The following is a 19,484-nucleotide window of genomic DNA, read 5'->3' as shown; positions in this document are numbered from 1 at the left end:
TGTACTTTCTTTGAAAACTAAGTATTATTTTAAAGCTTATTCTCAAATTTCTGTATTGTTTATTAAATTGTACTTTCAGAATAAATACATAGAATCTTTTTTTCCTTCTAGTCCAGGGCCTGCAAATTATAAACTTTATAGGTGTTAAGGTTCCCTGGGCCTCAATTTGCATCCCTGAGTAGAATCTATTCATTTGAAACCATAAATATTTTTAAGCAATTTTCATGCTCAAATAGTCATGAAATTGAGGGGACTTTCAGCTTCAGTAAATCATGTACATTTTCTATTCTCCTTAACTCCTTTCCTTTGTGCAGATGTGGCATGTGTTCCTACTTATTTATGGGAGAACCCTTTTGGTAAGGTGACACCATTAAAGAGAATTCTATATTAATTTGGTTTGAGTTATAGCTAAAGGAAGAGGAGAACAATTCAAAATGCCACGAATTAAAAAGTTTATATCAAAAAGTAACATCTAAAGACATACAGGATAAAATTTTTCATAGCTTCATTTTGAGATCAAAGACCATATTTAAGATGATGCTCAACAAAGAATATCATATATATAATAGACACAATTATTTTATTGTTTTCTATTTTGAATAACCTGCTACAGTTTCATTAACATTACAACATATTATGAAATACCAATAACATAATAATAGCTTCACCAGACAGTTTGCTACTGCTTTTCATGTATTACTTACTTTTATTCGCACAGCAAACCTACCAAGACAAAATTACTATTATTTCCATATTACAGATCAGAGAACCAGCAGGGAAAATTCATAGAAACTAGATCAACTCTATAGTAAATGCGCTCAATTCTCACACTATAATCCCCCCTTTTCTCTATATATGTATTTCTTTCAAAATACATCAATCAAGGCATAATCGCAGCTATTCGACGTCTACTTATCCTTTTCTTCTGAAGTGATTACTTTATTGACACTTATATTTATCATTATACTTTCTATTTAAGATTCCTAAGATATATCATGGACATTAATTCTCACACTATTTTGTACATATTATGAATACAAATAGTATGAACTCCAAACATTATAGAAGTTTTTTTTTTTTTTTACATTATAGAAGTTTAATGCTACAAATGTCTTCTGTTTCCCCAAGGAGGTTTAATATTCTAATAGAAATTTAGTAAACAACAGTGCAGTACAGAAAATCTATACCTCTCTTTCTTTTCCTGTTGCCCAGATAGGAATTTGACAAAGCGTTAGATACTCCCAGGGGCCAATGGATGGGAAGACGATGAAATTAGGATGAACCTGAAGACATTACTGTGATTTTTATGGCATCCTATTTCTTTTTTTCAAAAAAGGATTTTTGCGAAGGTTTCCCTCTAAGTTTGATTGAGATTGATACCATTTCCATGACGTCATCAAGCACCTTGTGTTTAATAATCAAATATTCCAAGCTTACATAACCGTTTGAAATCTATGCTGGTACATTATGTCAAGATTCCAAGGGACCACAACTTTTAGAAAAATATTCTGGGACAAATAAACCTTTTTTATTTTTATTTATTTTTTATTTTTTTAAACCTTTTTTAAAATGATGATCTAAGGAAAGGTTCTATAAAATACATGATTTCTTGTTAGAGTTGACACTGAAACATTATCCACATAGACAATACTTGAAATGCAGCACGTTAGATTGATTTATAAGTTTTTCTCCGAGCCAGAAAGCTCTGTATAAACGTATAATATTCTTAATCAGTGATATCTAAAGAATATGTCATTGACAGTGTAAGAATGATTCTTATAGTTAAGTGCTATGCAAATGATGAGAACAGAGGCAAGAGACAGGTAGATGAAATTAAATTTCCTTACAACTTCCAGCCCACCGGTAAATACCAGAGACATGCAGAATGTGATATTCTTCAAGGAATTCATAGCTGCCTGAATATTAATGCTTTGCTAGGGACTAAAAGCAAACTTATTTTGACAATAGCCAGACCCCCCAGGACGTTCTAACTTTTCTTTAACATATGGAAATCCCTTTAGAGACTTGGGTATCTCTAGCCCCCCAAACTTAAAAATATGATATGAGTTGCTCCTCACGAAGTGCAACACTTTCTGCCCTTGGGTCCTGTCCCCATGCCATAACAAAAAGCACCTTTTTGCATTGTAAAACATCTCAAGAATTCTTTCTTGAGCGTTTTGTTCCGTTTCCCCACATCAAAAGTACTAATACCTATATTGGAAATATACCAGAAAGACAGCCTGGTTTTTCCAGTGTCTATTTCATACCTATGAGATGATGTATGCTAAGCACTAGAGCACAATTTAATATCTTAACATTTGTGAACCACACTAATGTACTTCAATTTTAATAAAAGAATATGCATTCTTGAGCAATGGTTATTCTGAGTAATTTTCAAAGGCAAGCTTTGTATGAAAGGAACTACTTAATAAACCCCTCCGTTATATGATATATTCCATTTTCCGAGTTGCTTGAAAATCTATGAAATTTCCTTGTTCTTTTTTTATCTTTCTTATGTCCAAGAAAGTTTTCTGGCTAGGACATTGGGAACATATTGATACTATTTTAGGAGAAATACAGATAATACCAATAGATGGAGAGAATTGCCTTCAACAAAGAATAATAATTCAGTTTTGATAAGAACAGAATGGGACAGATCTTAGTGTTCCAACCATTCAAATTCATTAATGTACTTTAGAGTATATCTTTTGTTTTGAAACATTATGTTTCTTGGCATAAAACACAGAGCTTTATTTTTTAATGTGCTCCTTTTGTGAAGATAAGGAAAGCACTCCATTGTCCTCCTCAGCAATAAAGGCATACACCTGACCATAACCCCTGGATAAATCAAGATTTAATTAGAATTAGTCGGCAGTATTCTCCGTACTCCCTTTTTACAAAACTTACTCCCTTACATAAATTGTTCATATGGCTCCTAAATTATTCTTCAAGAGCAGGTCTTTGTAATGGCATTGTTATCAACAAATCTGTAGGTTAACATAAAAGGTCAGAGATATTTTATGATGGACTCACAGCTAATATTTGCAGGGTGTAGGAGGACCTCATACCACATGTATAAGTTTTTAAAAATACAAATCATGCTAACAAGTTATTCAGTAAAATGTGTCTTCCACCTTGACAAATACAGCTTCATTATGACAAAATTGAAAAAAAAATATGAGATTACAATCATCAAATTTATCAAAGACAATTATAATTAATTATTGTGATTCATGTATGGATTCATGCTAACTCTGTCATGATAACTGTGTCAAAGCAAAAACTGCACTGGACAGCTAAGCAAGCAAGGAGGACTTTATTCAAGGTTATTACAATGGGTGAGAGAAAGAACCGTCTGTACTCAACTGAAACAAAGGGCTAGAGAGTTCTAAAGAGCTGAGGGGAAGGGGAAGGAGATCATAGGCTGTCTGTGTTTGCTAATTATCCTTACCAAAAGAGAAGTAAACTTTTTCATACCTTCACACTAAGAGGTAGTTCTACAATTTGATGCCAATGGAAGTTGAGCTCCTCTCCTCCCACAGAGATTGGGAGATAAGTTATTATCTTCCTTGATGAAGACATTTCATTTTTTCTTTAAATTTATTCATGAGAGACAGAAAGAGAGAGGCAGAGACACAGGCAGAGGAAGAAGTAGGCTCCCTGCAAGAGCCCAATGTGGGACTCAATTTCAGATCCTGGGATCATGACCAGACCCCAAGGCAGGCACTCAACCAACCGCTGAGCCCCCCAGGCGACCTGATGATGACATTTCAAAAAAGTGGCTCCTGGGTCCTTGAGAAAGCTCTATGATTGTGATATTGACAAGAGGCTTTTAAAAAAGATTTACATCTCAACTGGAACAGAAAATAATTCACAATAACATGTTTTCTAAAGCGAATGTTTCAAGAAAAAGTAGAGGGAGAGGTCTTTGTGATTAGGCCATTTGGAATCTATAATGGCCAGTATAAAAAAGAGGTTAGGACCCTAGAGGCAAGAAGAAAGCTGACTAAACCACTATTAACAATAACGATCTAAAGGAGTTAAAAATAAGACATAATTGCATTTTAAAATATAAAAATTGAATATCAAGTAAGCTAAAAAAATTAAAAATAAAATGATAATGTTCTTCAGTTTTTTTCTTCAAAACATGCTACCCATATTAAAAGGCAAAATTTAAGTTCTAAATAAGTGTACATTTTTAAATAAAACTATTAAAATTAAATGTTTAAGATTGAATTTTTAAAAATGTAATTGTGAATCTTATTAAATGTTTTGGTAAAAAATGAAACTACTCACAGCTCTCAGGCTTAATGTCCACTCAGTGACTAGGTTAAGAATCAGTATCATAGTTCTTGAATGCTTTATCTAGATTGTTTGATCCATCTATCTACTCAATTTTCAGGATTGCACAGTTTTCAAAATAAGGCAAAATGTTTCTCAGTTACTTTGCACAAATATTTCTGAGTCCCTCAAGACCAACACACTGCAATACAAAGGAAGCCAGAATATGGACGTTAAGCTTAAATGAGAAGTGACATTGTATTTTGTTTTGTTTTATAAGAATCGATTTCATTCCTGCTGAGAAGAAAAGTTAGATAATAAATTTGCCTTTTCTCTTGCCTAAGTGCTTCTGTAGTTCAAAACCTCTATACTCTCATGTAGTGTCGGATTCCAAACTCAGTAGCAGCACAACCCACACATTTTGATGCATTCCTCCTATCACCTTCTGCTCTGAAGTTGTGGATCTGCATTTTTCTGGACTGGAATGATGTTGGTAATGAGAGGAGATGTTTATGGTTTTAGGATATAATGTCCTAGAATTGATCTGAATTTAAGTGTCATACATAGTTAGCATTACTTATTTTTGCAAATGTGTGTGTGACATACAGATGCCTCTAAAGCAACGAGGTCCATGAGAAGGGTCCCTTTCACCAGTGTCTATGGAAACAATGGCTCCTAGGACTACAAAATCATTATTGCTTCATACTTTATATTTGCATCAAAATTTCAAACCATTTACCTCAATCTTGTTCAAATGCTACTCTTGTTTTGGTAACAGGAATTATTTAAAGCCTGTTTTTGTCTTATTGAAATGTCTGGGGTTAGTTCCCTCAGGTCCTTCAACTATCTGAGTGTTGCTAATTAAAGGTATTAATCTATCTACTTTTGGGTTTCTACCTTTTTTAGATCCATATGGCACTTATGCACCATACAATTAAGATAAATTGCATGTTCTGATGAGGAATCCATTTTAATAATATATATCTATCAACCAATTATAACTGTGAGATTTCCTACCCTTGGTATGAATGCTAATATTTGCTAAAACAATGTTGTCATTTGTCATACACTAAAAATATTAGTGATAAACTCAACTAAGAGAAGTGATTCAACTCAGACAGAATACAAATTTTTAACTTTTTTATTATAAATTAATTACACCTATTAAAAGAATCATACCTACTAACAAGAGGTTTTTGATGTAGGGATTAAATTGGCAGCAGTGAACCCCCCAAAAATGTTTTTATCAATATGAGGCATCATAGTTATAAAGTCATAAGATGATATTCAATAGATAACCTGAATGAGGGTTGTAAATGTCTTTCATCAAGCCAAAGTGACGTGTTTGACTCTAATAAAATATCATCCTATTATTTTTTTAAAATATATGATATTGGGATCCCTGGGGGGCTCAGCGGTTTAGTGCCTGCCTTTGGCCCAGGGCGCAGTCCTGGAGTCCCAGGATTGAGTCCCATATCGGGCTCCCGGCATGGAGCCTGCTTCTCCCTCTTCCTGTGTCTCTGCCTCTCTCTCTCTCTCTCTCTCTCTCACTCTATGTCTATCATAAATAAATAAATAAATAAATAAATAAATAAATAAATAAATCTATCCTTAAAAATAAATAAATAAATAAAAAATAAAATATATGGTACTAACCCATTGCACATATTTCAGCTATACATTGGAATATTCTGAGTACTGTCATAATATATAAAGAACAGTCAAAAATATGGGAATGAGGGGAAAATTAGCCTGACCACAAATATCAAAGAAGATTGCATCAAATTAGAGAACATTTACATTTTACAAGATAAGATAATTATTGAGTAAAAATGTATTATCTTATAAACAAAAGTATAATTTGAAGCTCAGTTCAAAGCTCAAAAAGATACTTTATATTAGTGGTTATTGCTATAGCTGTTATTGCAGTAATTTTACAAAAGATGATTTGGGATAAAAGCTTAAATATTAGGGACATCTAGCCAGCTCTGCTGGTAGATTGTGAAATATGATCTCAGTTGTGAGTTCAAGTCCTATCTTGGTCATAGTGCTTACTTTAAAAAATAAATAAAATAAAAAGTACTTTATAAAAATAAGTAAGTAAAAACATAATTTTTAACCTAAAGTTAAAAACTAAAAATTTCCATATTTTTTAACATTTTTAATTTTTTTTTTATCAGTAGGGATTACTTGACTACTTAACATTTCTACTTTACTTTATAAGGTGGCCTGAATAATCTGCCAGGATAGATAGGGTTTAGTTACGCCTTGCAAGTATATGGGACTTTGGTATCAGAACCATGAATCAATAGTGATGTTTGTTGGCATTGCTTTCTGTTAATGATCTTTAAAACATTTTTTCCCTTTTTCATTTTTTAAAAAGATTTATTTATTTATTTATTTGAGAGAGAGAGACAGAGATAGCAACTGAGAGAACAGACAGGAACGAGAGGAAGAAGCAAGCTCTCCACCAGGCAGGGAGCCTGATGTGGGGCTGGATCCCCTGACCCTGGGATCATGACCTGAGTCCAAGGCAGATGCTTAGCTGACTGAGCCACCCAGGCACCCATTCTTTTTCATTTTTATTACATTTAGATGTGATATAATAAGGTGGAAGTGGAACAGAGAAGCCTGGAGGCAAGCTGAGGAAGACTATCTTCATGAGTACATGGTCCTTTGTCTGGGTTAAATTTTTAGGTAGGAATGATTATGGTTGGAATCAAGTAATTGCTGTTATACTTTAAATCTTGAGATTATCTTTTTTTAAAGTTTTTATTTAAATTCCAGTTAGTTAACATATAGTGTAATATTAGTGTCAGGTGTACAATTCAGTGATTCAACACTTCCATTCAACACCTGGTGATCATCCCAGCAAGTGCACTCCTTAACCACCATCACCTATGTCACCCGTCCCCACTCCGCTCTGGTAACCATCAGTTTGTTCTCTATAGTTAGGAGTCTGTTAATTAGTTTGCCTCTCTCTCTCTTTTTCTTTCCCTATGTTCATTTGTTTTGTTTCTTAAATTCCACATATGAGTGAAATCATATTGTATTTGTCTCCTCTGACTGACTTATTTCATTTAGTATAATACTCTCTAGCTTCATCCACATCTTGGCAAATGGCAAGATTTCATTTTTTAAATGACTGAGTATTATACTCCATTGTGTATATGTACCACTTCTTTATCCCATTCATCAGTGGATGAACACTTGGGTTGTTTCTATAATTTGGCTATTGTAGATAATGCTGCTACAAACATCAGGGTAAGTGTATCCCTTTATTAGTATTTTTTGTATTATTTGGGTGAATACCTAGTAGTGTAATTGCTGGATGGTAGGGTAGTTCCATTTTTTACTTTTTGAGGAACCTTCATACTGTTTTCCAGAGTGACTGTACCAATTTGCATTCCTATCAACAGTGCAAGAAGTTTCCCCTTTCTCCACATCCTCTCCAACACCTATTGTTTCTTGTGTTATTGATTGATTTTAGCCATTCTAATAGGTAATAGGTAATATCTCGTTGTATTTTGACTTGTTTTTCCCTGATAATGAGTGATGTCGAGCATCTTTTTATGTGTCCATTAGTCAACCATATGTTGTCATTTTTTAAAAAATATTTTATTTATTTAATCACGAGAAACAGAGAGAGAAGCAGAGACAGAGACAGAAGGAGAAACAGGCTCCCTGCAGGGACCCTGATTCAGGACTCAACCCCAGGACCCTGGGATCACCCCCTGAGCCTAAGGCAGATGCTCAACTGCAGAGCCACTCAGGCATCCCCAACCATATGTCTTCTTTAGAAAAATATCTACTCACATCTTCTGCCCATTTTCAATTGGATTATTTGGTTTTTGGGGTGCTGAGTTTTATAAGTTCTTTATATATTTTCCATACTAACCCTCTATCAGATGTGTCATTTGCATATATCTTCTCCCATTCTGTAACGACTTTTAATTTTGTTGATTGTTTCCTTGCTGTGCAGAAGCTTTTTATTTTGAGAAAGTCCCAATAGTTTTTTCTTGTTGTTGTTGTTTTTTTTGTTTTTGTTTTTTTCTTTTTTTTTTTTTTGTCTCCCTTACCTCAAGAGACATAGCTAGAAGAAAGTTGCTACAGTATCAAAGTGGTTCCTGCCCCTGTTCTCCTCTAGGATCTTTATGATTTCCAGTCTCACATTTAGATATTTAATCCATTTTGAATTTGTTTTTGTGTTTGGTGTAAGAAAGTGGTTCAGCTTCATTCTTTTGCATGTTGTTGTCCTGTTTTCCTAACACCGTTTGTTGAAGAGACTTTTTCCCATTGGGTATTCTTTCATGCTTTGTCAAATATTAATTGACCATATAGTTGTGGACTAATTTCTGGGTTTTCTATCCTATTCCATTGATCAGAGTGTCTATTTTTGTGCCAGGATCATACTGGTTTGATCATTGCAGCTTTGTAATATAATTTGAAGTCCAGAATTGTTATGCCTCCAGCTTTGCTTTGCTTTTTTCAAGATTGTTTTGTCTATTCAGGGTCCTTTGTGGTTCCACACAAAGTTCAGGATTGTTTGTTCTAGCTCTGTGAAAAATTCAGGTATTTGATAGGAATTGCATTAAAAGTGCAGATTGCGTTAGATAGTAGAGACATTTTAGCAATATTTATTCTTCCAATCCACGAGCATACAGTTTCTTTGCATTCCTTTGTGTCATCTTCATTTTCTTTCATCAGTGCTTTATAGTTTTAAGAGTACAAGTGTTTTACTTTCTTGATTAGGTTTATTCGTAGATATCTTATTGGTTTTGGTGCAATGGTAAATGGGATTGATTCCTTATTTTCTCTTCCTGATGCTAACTATTGATGCATAGAAATGCAACAGATTTCTGTACATTGATTTTGTATCCTATGACTTTACCGAATTTGTGTATCAGTTCTAGCAGTTCTTCGGTGGAGTCAGGTTTTCTGTAGAAAGAATTATGTCATCTACAAATAGTAAAAGTTTGACACCTCCGTGATGAGTTGGATGTCTTTCATTCCTTTCTGTTGTCTGATTGCTGAGGCTAGGGCTTCCAGTACTATGTTAAATATTGGTCATGAGAATGTTGTTCCTGACCTTATAGAAAAGCTCTCAGGTTTTTCTCATTGAGGATATTAGCTGTGGGTTTTCCATAGGTGGCCTTTATTACATTGAGGTATGTTCCCTGTAAATGTACTTGGTTGAAGGTTTTTATCAAGAATGGATTCTAGGGGTGTCTGGGTGGCTCAGCCAGTTAAGCATCTGCCTTCGGCTTACATCGTGATCCTATGGTCCTGGGTTCAAGCCCCACATCAGACTCCCTGCTCAGTGGGGAGTCTGCATTTCCTTCTCCCTCTGCTGTTCTCCTTGCTTTTGCTCTCTATCAAAAAAATCAGTAAGTCCTTAAAAAAAAAAAAAAAAAAAAAAAAGAATGGATGCTGTACTTTACCAAATTCTTTTTCTGCATCTATTGAGAGGATCATATGGTTCTTATCCTTTCTTTTATTAATGTGGTGGATCACGGTGATTGATTTGTGAATGGAATCACTCCTGCAGCCCAGGAATAAATCCTACTTGATTGTGGTGAAAAATTCTTTTAATGTACTGTTGACTTCAATTTGCTAGCATTTTGTTGAGAATTTTTGCATCCATGTTCATCAGGGATATTGGCCTGTAATTTTCCTTTGTAGTGGAGTCTTCATCTGGTTTTGGTATCAGCGTAATACTGGCCTCATAGAATGAATTTGGAAGTTTTCCTTCCTTTTCTATTTTTTGGAATAGTTTGAGAAGAATAGACATTATACTCTCCTTAAATACTTGGTAGAATTCCTCCATGAAGCCATCTGGCCCTGGATTTTTTGATTTTTGATAATTGATTCAGTTTCTTTGCTGGCTATCAGTCTGCTCAAGTTTTGTCTTTCTCCATTTCAGTTTTGGTAATTTATATGTGTAGGAATTTGTCCATTTCTTCTAAGTTGTCCAATTTGCTGGCATATAGTTTTTCATGAGATTCTCTTCTAATTGTTTGTGTATCTGTGGTGTTGGTTGTTATTTATCCTCTCTGAGTTGTGGGTTTTTTTTGCGGGGGTCCTTTCTCTTTTCTTTTTGATAAGACAGATTACAGGTTTATCTTTTTTTTTTTTTTTCAAAGAAACAGCTCCTGATTTCATTGTTCTATTGTTTTTTAATTTCTAGATCACTTATTTCTGCTCTAATCTTTATGATTTCCTTCCTTTTGCTGGCTTTAGATTCCATTTTTTGTACTTTATCTAGCTCCTTTAGGTGTAAGGTGAGGTTGTTTGAGACTTTTCTTGCTTCTTGAGGTAGGCCTGTATTGCTATACACTTCCTTTATAGGACTGCTTTTGCTGCATCTCAAATATTTTGCACCATTGTATTTTTCTTTTTCATTTGTTTCCATGTACTTTTTATTTTCTCTGTGATTTCCTGGTTGACCCGGTCATTGTTCAGCAGCATGTTATTTAACATCCATTTATTGGTGGTCTTTCCAGACTTTTTCTTGTGGTTGACTTCTACTTTCATAGAATTGTGGTCAAAAAAAGTACATGGTATGATCTCAGTGTTTTCGTATTTGTTGACCTAATCTGTTATCTACTCTGGAGAATGTTCTGTGTGCATTTGAAAAGAATGTGCATTCTGCGGTTTTAGGATGGAGTGTTTTGAATATATCTGTTATATTCACCTGGTCCACTGTGTCATTCAAAGCCTCTGTTTCTTTGTTTATTTTCTGTTTAGATGATTTGTCCATTGATGTAAGTGGGGTGCTAAAGTCCTCTACTATTACTGTATTATTGTCAATTAGTTCCTTTATGTTTGTTATTAATTATTTTATGTATTTGGATGCTCCCACATGGAGTACATAAATATTTAAATCAATAGTAATGTTTATTGACGTTATTTTCTGGTAATGACCTTTAGAGTATGTCGTTTTGTTTGTTTTTTTTTCTTTTTTCACTTGTATTACAAACTGAGTAGACAATACTCCATGAGTGCATTAGTCCTTTGTTTCTGGGTTAAATTTTCAGGTTGAATGATTGTGGTTTGAATCGAGTAGTTGCTGTTACAGTTTAAATCCTGAAATTGTATTAATACCCTAAATATGTAACACTGTTTTTCATTTTTTAATAGTTGAGATTAATGGTTCTAAAGATATAATTTTAGTATCTCTGAATATCTTGATTGAAAATTAAATATTGAGTAATATAATGTAAACAAATATAATAATCTTATTAATATTAATATAACAATTTCATTAATGTTTCCTTATCAAACATTTTTATTAGCTCCTAAATTAAGTATAATTTAAGTTTTATTTTTTAAACAAGCATTAACTAGGCATTCATTTGTGAGACTCAATGTACTGAGTTGTCAAGATGAATAACATTTCTTCCTACCCTAAGAAAGCACATAGACTCCAGAAAGAAAATACGTACTAATTTTATAAAGCATATGACATCTACCATTTATTCTACTCTACCATTAATTAAAGCAAAAACTATCTCACAACATTTTTTTTTAAAGTTAAAATCAGATTTGTCCATATGTTGAGTCAGAAACGCTAAGTGTGGATAGTCTGAGATCAATAATAAATAAGCATTTCCTTGGTTTCTATAGCAAATTTTGATGTTTTATTTATTTGTTTAGAATTACTTTATACTATTTTTCCTTTAAAATGTATTGTACAATTATACTATATAACCATATACATTAAATTATATATTATTTGTGTAGGTATATCATATATATTCTATATAGAATCACATAGAATATTATATTTTGTATATCAAATTATCAAATCTTACATACAAAAAAGAAGATAATACCAATACTTTTACTTCCACTCTGAAGGAAAAGCTTTTTCTGCCTCTGTGGGTCTTTTTATTTTAGGGGTCATTCAGTGACCTGCAGCTCTCAGATACTTCACATTATGCCAGTAATGTATGTAGTTATAAATGAGAGTCTAGAGAAATTCAATAGCCATATGTGTCATGAAGAAGGGATATCTTTTAATTGTGGGTTGTTATTTGCAAATATAGAGGACCATATTAATCTTCTAAGATTGTACCCAAATTGTATTATTTATATTTCAAAGTCTCTGATGATCACCATTCCATACTCAAAATTTCTGCACTCATAACATAGTTATTACCTTATTTTTTATTCACAACTGAATCTATTTATTATATATTTAATAAAAATCAATATTCTTAGTTCCATTATATTAAAATAGCTAAATCATATCAATGTATATGATTAAAAGACCCTAAAGCTATTGATATGAATCACCACAAGTAATAAGGTACAACCCTCTTCCACTACTGAGTATTAAATTGCCATCACTTGTTTTCTTAGGCACACCAGCAGTCAAGACATTGACACATGGCCTAGGCCTCATCAATTATTGTACCTATTGTAGTTAGAAATACACAAAACTGACCATAAGGAAGCTATTCTCTCGAGGATTGCATCAGGGAAGGCAGCTCTATCCACATCCAGGTGACAGTACTGGCAGTGGTTTTAGCAACTCCACAGCATCCAGAATTATGATGACAGAGGTTCACTTTGCAGTGTCCGTTCTCAAGACACTGGCAAAGGACCATCTATGATAAAGAAATATTAGGTGATACAACTTTTTTTTTAGTTTGTTTTGTTATTTTTCTTTTAGTACTCTCTACACTATACATGGTGCTCGAATTCATGACCCCAAGATCAAGAGTCATATACTCCTCCAACTGAGCCAGTTAGGAGCCCCAGGTGATACTTTTAATATTACTCCTGGCTACATAGCCTTCAAACTTGTGTTGTGCCCAAGATTGCAAATCCAAGAAAACCACCAAGGAGCTGACACCTATGCAAGCACACAAGGGTTTATTAACAAGCTTGAGCTTGGGGCCAAGTATATCCAACACAGCAAAGCAGGGACTTGGACCCTGAGGGGGGTTACAGCTGGGTTTTTATGGGCTGGTCTAGGGGATTTTCAGAAGGGGTGGAGGAATTTCTTAAGCTCTGTTTTCATTCCAATACGGGACTTTCTGTCTCTGTCAAGGGCGTTCTGAGCTCTATTTTCATTCTGATATGGGACTTTCTGTCAAGGGCATTAAGCTCTGTTCTCATTCCGATATGGGACTCTCTGTCAAGGGTGTTCTGCAGTTTTTCCTATAATTTCAGATCTTATTCACAGGGGCCTGAGATGGCTATACTTGTGCTAATGCTAAACTGGAGGTGGAATGGCCTTAATTTTCTTGGCCTCCACACTTGATTCTTTTTTTTTTTTTTCCACACTTGATTCTAAACATGTACCAAAGTTTGTGTGAGCTACCGAATTTCCCTTTGTTAAATTCCCTTTCTATTTAAATTAGCCCAAGCCAATATCTGAGGCTGGAAATTAAAAATCCTGCCGGAGACAGGGAACAAATCAATTAAAATACTCAAATATTGTGTGTTCTATAGATGAAAATTTCTCTATAGTTCAAAGCACTTTTTTTTATATCCTTAATTAATTAGATAAACAAATGTGCTGTATACTTATCATATGCAATTCTCTGTGGTAGAGCTAGCAAATTCTGGAGTATCTGGAGTCTCCTGCTTAGTGTGGTTATTTTTTTGTTTTGTTTTTAATTAGATTCTAACTGCCGATTCACAGCTGGAAAGCATTCGCTCATGCGACTTCCTAAATGAACTGATGCTTTTTCAAGTCCGAGTTTTTATGAGAACATATTTATAAAATCTTCCCATATCAGTTTATTTCATTATCATCATATATGTTTGTCATTACTATCCCATATATCTGTGCGTGTGTGTGTATATATATATATCATGTATAGGTGCATATGTATGTAGAGTTTTCATAAGCGTAAAAAAGGAAAGATGTTTTTTAGATATTTTTCAAGTTATTTTGAAATACAAATTATCCAAACAATGTCTCTACTCTTGATATAGTTTCCTTCCTTTCCCTCCATCCCTGAGGCCATGGGTGCCCTATTAAAAGCTCCTTAATGCTACTCCTTCGGTCTGAAGGTTTTGCTCTACAATCTGTGTTTAAGCACCAGATGCTCTTTTCATTTGTCTCCAGTCTCAATTCCTTGGCTTGGTAATTAGATTTTCAATCTCTGTCCCTCTGTTTTCCTCTTACTCCCCCATTCGTGGAAGCTTGGTTGTCAGCATCTCTTGCACAGAACTGTGGTTTCTCCCCAAGATGCTACCTTTTACTTGCTCCCCTATCTCCGGAAAATGCAACCCGAGAGTAGTAGCCAGCTCTCTCTGACCTTGGCACGGGCTCCCTGCGTGCGGCACCCAGTGTGAACCCCACTCCACAGGCTCCAGCCTGTCTGGGACAAGAGGTAATCTGACAAGAATAACTTAATAGCCAGAGGCAGCCTGCACACCAAGTGCATTGTTGCCAGAACAGCAGAAACGCTAAGTTTACCGGAAGGGATGAACAGCTTTTTAAAAGTGTCTAGCTGCAGGGAATTAAAGCTTCCAGATGGCAGAATGGCTGCTGATCCGCATCCAGACACTCCATCCACCTTGCAATTCTCCAAGACACAGTCCCATTCTTAGCAATTCCAGGCTTCAACTCAGAAGGCAGTCTTCTCGCCTGTGCACCCATCCTTCTTCTCACTCAGATGTGTAGGGCGTTGTTTTTTTTTTTTTTTTTCTGTTCAAATTATAGGTATGGACCAAAACTGATTTAAAAATAGTGTATCTCAAAATAAATAAAATAAAATAGTGTATCTCGTTTACTTTGGTAAATAAAGGAATAGATTCCAAAGACAAAGCACTGTTGATTTCCTCACCCACACTCGTGCCGGATGGTGCAAATAACTCTACCTGCCTAGGCTTCAGGACAATCCTCTGAAAAAATCATGGTCTATAACATTCTAAGAGAGCAAGGGTTACAGTGCCTTGATTTAAAAAAAAAAAAAAAAAAAAGCTAGTGTAAAAGGCTCTGAAATCCTAATCCAAAATATAGTAATGTCCCATGATCTCCCCATCTGGAGCTCAGCCTCCTGGCAACTTGAAGCATAGGCAGAGCTCCAAGCTCAATACGAGTTCACAAAAGTTCTGGAGAGTAAATATAGACTTCCCATGTCCCAGAGATAATGCATTTTCCTTCTTTTATGGACACATTGCAGCTCTCATCGGATTTAGTTGTTCAGAAAGGAGAACAAAGTAAACTCTTTCGTTTCTAAAAAAAAGCAGATCAATACTGAAGGGACGTCAGCACTATACCATCTTTGTAAAAATTCTAATAGCCCATTTTTTTCAGCATCACTTACTGGGTGCTCGTTCTCTTCCCACTGATTTGTAAAATCACCTCTGTCATAGATCAAGTTTTTATAAGTGTGTGGTGCTGCTGCTCAGTTCTTTATTCTGTAGCATTGATCTAGTTGTGCTCATATTACAGTGACTTTTTTTCTTTTTTAAGATTTTATCTGAGATTGAAAGTGTGAGTGAGAGAGCAGGAACATGCAGTGTGGGGAGGCAGAGGGCGAGGGAGAAGCAGACTCCCCCCTGGGCAGGGAGCCTGACTCTAGGTCCATCCCAGGACTCCAAGATCATGACCTGAGCAGAAGGCAGATGATTGACTGAGCCACACAGGTGCCCCTATAGTGACATGGTTTGAGCACCAAGCTTATAATACATCTTAAAATTTGATGAGGAAAGTTTCATATTTTATTCTTCAAAATTATCTTGCCATTCTTGGCTGTTTATTCTTACATGAAAATAGGACCAGCTCCTTAAACTCTATTAAAAAGAAAGTGTATTTGTCATTCATCTAAGTATTTCCTCAAATTTATAGATGTTATAAGAAAATCAACATCTTTATTTTTTCATATAATGTATTTAAGAATGCTTTGTCTTTTTCTCTGTTAAGATATTAAACATCTTTAGATAGATTTATTTTTCGTGTATTATATTTTTGTTCTATCTGAATAATATGTTTTCAACTATTGGTGTATAAAAATATTATCATTTTTTAATGTCAGTCTTGCATCTAGTTCACTGACTCACTTTATACTCATTTTTAGAAGCTCTCTGGAATTTTATATGTATACAGTCATGTAAACAGTCATGTATATAAAAATTGAAATTTTTCTCCTTTTCATTCTATATAGCTTTAGCTTTTAATTTGTATTATCTTATTGCACGGTTAAGAAAAATATGTAATATAAACAGTAAAATTGGGTATCCATGTCTCACACTTAAGTTTAATGGGAAATATTTTATAGTATTTCTATTATTAATATGTTTGATGAGCTGATTAGTTAGATGGCCTTAATTACGTTAATGAAGTTCCTTTAAATTCACAGTTATCTAAGAATCTTTTTTTTTTAATATCAGGAATGAGTATTGAGTTATATTAAGTGCTTTCCACATCTATTGAGATAATTTTTTCTTTTAAACCTATTAATTTATTGAATTACATTGTCAAATTTTTTACACTGAGCTATCCTTCTGTGCTATAATACAGTATTTCTTTCTACTTTTCCCATTCCATTTACTGAACTATTAAGATATCTGCATCTGCAAGGCATCTGGGTGGCTTGTCCTAGGAACATGTGACTCTTGATCTCAGGGTCATGAGTTTGAACTCCACATTGGGTGTAAAGATTACTTAAATACATAAATATTTTTTAAAAGATGTCTGCAACTGCTTAGTGAATGAGATTGTGATTATCTATCATCTATCTATTATCTATCATCTATCTATCATCTATCTATCTATCTATTATCTATCTATCTATCTATCATCTATCTATCTATCTATCTATCTATCTATCTATCTATCTATCATCTATCTATCTATCTATCTATCATCTATCTCTCTATCATCATCTATCTATCTATCATCTCTAGCCCTATCAATCTAAGACTATCAGGAACAGACCTATAGTTTGAGAAAAATAAGTTTATCGACCCATAGTAGAGAGAGAAACAATACTCTAAAGCCTCTATGAGAATCTATCAAAAGCTGGAAAAGATGAAGTAATTATGAGATTTGGAGTATGAGTGGAGTTTGGGTAAAATTTAAATGGTTTTGATAGGCTTGAATCAAAGTAGGCTGTATGTAAATGAGTCTGTATCAGCTCTGAACTACAAGGGAAGCCCAGGCATCTCTTTCTTTGAAAACTATAAAGTTATGATACATGTAGAAAGGTGAGTTTAGAAACCCTTAGATGACAATCTCCATCTGGATTGGAAATCAAGACTGCTTCTCTGTGTCAAAGCCAATTAGATCCTCCAGGCAATAAAAGGATGTTACATGTATACTGATGTAATTTCAAACAACAGAGTTTCTGGTAGTCTTTCATTTTGGAGATAAAGAACAAAGTTTTGCAGAGAATAAGAAAGTAGTCACTCCAAAAAGAAATTGCTATGATACTTGAAAGTTGCAGAATGACCTTGGGAAAAAAAAATTGTTTCTTGTTAACTGGGAAGCTGGCTTTATCTGTGTCTGTCATCCCTGACTGATGAATGAAAGAACAGATTTTTGCTTTCTCAGTCAGAACTAATTCTCTCTCTTTCTTTCTTTTGTATATATTTGTATTTATATATGTATGCATATATATGCATTGCAAATATGAATATATGAATATTTATGTTGATATATATATGCATCCAGGTATTTACACATCAATTGGCACCTATATTGATAATAATGTATTTATATTATAAACGAATGAGATTTTTATCAAATATAGTTACTCACACATATATAATTTTAAACTTTTACTGTCCCAGGTTATTTTCACACCAAAGCATTTTTAATTGCCTGTAAAAAAAAATTAAGTTGTATAGATACCCCGCTTTAGAAAAGTACAGGCATTCACATCATTAAGAATGTGCTTTTTTTCTGTTAATTATTTCATTATTTGATATTAAATTCTAATTTCAAGAGTATAAAAATCTGTAGAGGGTAATATAATAAAGTAAAATGATCTGTGGCACCACTAAAATACTTTAACAGTTACTCACATTTTATCCCAAATGACTCAGATTTGTTTTTCTTTAAGAAACATACTATTATAGGGGAATTTAGATGGCTCAGTTGGTTAAGCATGGGACTCTTGGTTTTGGCTCAGGTCATGGGGTTCTTCACTCAGCATGGAGTCTGCCTGACATTCTCTCCCCCTGTTTCTGCCTCTCCCACTCATGAGTGCTCTCTCTGAAATAAATAAAGAAATCTTAAAAAACACCCTACTATTACACATATAATTAATATTACTCCTAACCTCCTTCAGTGCTAGCAACTGAATTTTAAATATATGCACATCTACACACATATGTGTATATTAACATGTTAGCATATATAATTAAAATAAAGAATAGCCATTAAAGAACAAAATATATATATATATATATATAATTTTGTTTTCTATTGACTTTTTTTCTTTTTCATGATAAGTATTGGTAGTTTTCATGTCCATAGTTTCTTCTTTTATTTCTACCAATTATTGTTTTGTAATATCTTGAGGTTCTTTTTTTTTTTTTTTTTTTTTAAGAGAGGGAGAGAAAGAGATAGAGAGAGAGAGGAAGGGGAGCAGAGGAAGAGAGAGAATGTCAAGCAGACTCCCTGCTGAGCGTGCAGCCTAACACGGAGCTGGATCTCATGACCCTGAGATCATGACCTGAGCTGAAACCAAGAGTCAGATACTCAATGGACTGAAATACCCAGGCACCCCTCTTGAGTTTCTTATTGTTGCTTGGCTTGTTTTGCTTTTTTTTAAGATGATCTGCTTTCCTTTTTCTATTTTAGGAATGTAACCATACTTCAAGTTTCCTTTTCATTGATGTATTAATTTTGTCAAAATGATGTTTCCTTTTCGGTTTTGGTAATAGAATTACTATTGTTCCTTCAAAGTCTTCATAAATTTTAATTTTCAGTTTCATCATGGATAGAAAATTTACTATCCCTGTCCTTTTTGCCCTCTTTCAGCATTTACCTTTATCTAATAGTTTTGTGTTTGCTTACTCCTGGCCTCTGGAGTCTCCATGCTTGAACAAGATTTAAAGGTTTTTGTTGTTTCCCCTTCATTATGGTGATGGAAATATTGAAAATAGATCCAGTGAGCATGCCTGTCAGTGAATTTGCCAATTCCTGGATTTAATGCTATACTTGTGTTGTTTCTACTTTCCCATGTATAAGACTTCAAATAAGTCATTGTTCAAAGATTCATTAGTAAGAA

Source organism: Canis aureus, chromosome 31 (genome assembly GCF_053574225.1).
Source record: "Canis aureus isolate CA01 chromosome 31, VMU_Caureus_v.1.0, whole genome shotgun sequence".
Lineage (NCBI taxonomy): Eukaryota > Metazoa > Chordata > Mammalia > Carnivora > Canidae > Canis > Canis aureus.
This window is presented reverse-complemented; position numbering follows the sequence as displayed.